Raw genomic sequence first — 343 nt, 5'->3', positions numbered from 1 at the left:
TGGTATATCGACTTCGGATGACGATCCGGGGGCGCACTGTAGGGTGGCAACCCGAGAGACGAGTATTGGAATTTCCTTATATATTATGGCATGCGGGTTTAGGCCCGATGAGGAGCCAACATTATGGCATGCAGACTTAGGTCTGATGAGGAGCCAATAAAAACTCAAGGTTTAGGCCTATGAGTAAAGGAAAGTCCAAAAGTAAAGAGCAAATAATTCCTGGAGCGTGAGTCTATCGCCTAGAGGTGACCTTCTGTAGATCGGTCGGAGGAGTGCGGGCCGTGGAGACGGTTGCACGAGAGTCCTTGGCTGATGGTTGTTCGAGATTCGAGGACGAATCTAG

Source organism: Camelina sativa, chromosome 4 (assembly GCF_000633955.1).
Source record: "Camelina sativa cultivar DH55 chromosome 4, Cs, whole genome shotgun sequence".
NCBI lineage: Eukaryota > Viridiplantae > Streptophyta > Magnoliopsida > Brassicales > Brassicaceae > Camelina > Camelina sativa.
Note: the sequence above shows the minus strand (reverse complement) of the source record.